At 55.5% G+C, this 726-nt stretch overlaps 1 non-coding gene across 1 annotated transcript; it reads left to right on the forward strand.

The window, feature by feature from the left end:
* Positions 1-419: 419 nt before the first annotated feature.
* TRNAC-ACA (transfer RNA cysteine (anticodon ACA)) lies at positions 420-491 on the forward strand. Its single transcript has one exon. It is a non-coding gene; the product is annotated as a tRNA-Cys (tRNA).
* The last annotated feature ends 235 nt before the right edge of the window (positions 492-726 follow it).

A 726-nucleotide genomic window follows, 5' to 3' on the forward strand; every position in this document is an offset into this window, starting at 1 on the left:
GGTGGGGCAATTGAAGCTGGCGCCGGATCCCCACATCAGGGCAACTGTCTGCGTCAGAGGAGAAACATTTAAGGCTGAGAGTGAAACAGCTGGTCTGTGGCAGCCTAAATGGAATGAGAATCAGACAGTACTTGCTGCAGCCATACCAACCCCGGACAGTGACGCTGGTTCCCTGGAAACCGCAGCAGCTGGGAACTGGAGTTTAGGGGTTGTGGAGCAATCCCAGGGCGAGGGCTACTGTTGACTGTGGAGAGACGGATGGAGGGGTTGTGAGGGAGGAGATTGTGGTGGGAAATGCCTGTGAGGAAAGCCAAGTATTTGTTGATGCAAGGTGATACTGCTGAGTCACACGTAGGGGGTGGACACATCACCACAGCCTCTCTCTTCCCACATGCCAGCATTTGCAGCTGAACAAGACATCCCTGGTGGCTCAGATGGTAAAGCGTCTGTCTACAATGCGGGAGACCCAGGTTCGATCCCTGGGTGGGGAAGATCTCCTGGAGAAGGAAATGGCAACCCCATGGACGGAGGAACCTGGCAGGTTACAGTCCATGGGGTCATAAAGAGTCGGACTCAACTGAGCGACTTCACTTTCACTTTAATGGAGAGGCTGGCCCACCAAACGCCTGAGGCACTGAACTACAGAGTAGGACCCCACCCAGGGTGCCACTTTAAGTGCCTGACACGCTGATCTACAGAGAGGACCCCAGCCAGGGAGGGCCCCTC

This window comes from Giraffa tippelskirchi, chromosome 3 (genome assembly GCF_054371585.1).
Source record: "Giraffa tippelskirchi isolate mGirTip1 chromosome 3, T2T-mGirTip1v1.2.pri, whole genome shotgun sequence".
Lineage (NCBI taxonomy): Eukaryota > Metazoa > Chordata > Mammalia > Artiodactyla > Giraffidae > Giraffa > Giraffa tippelskirchi.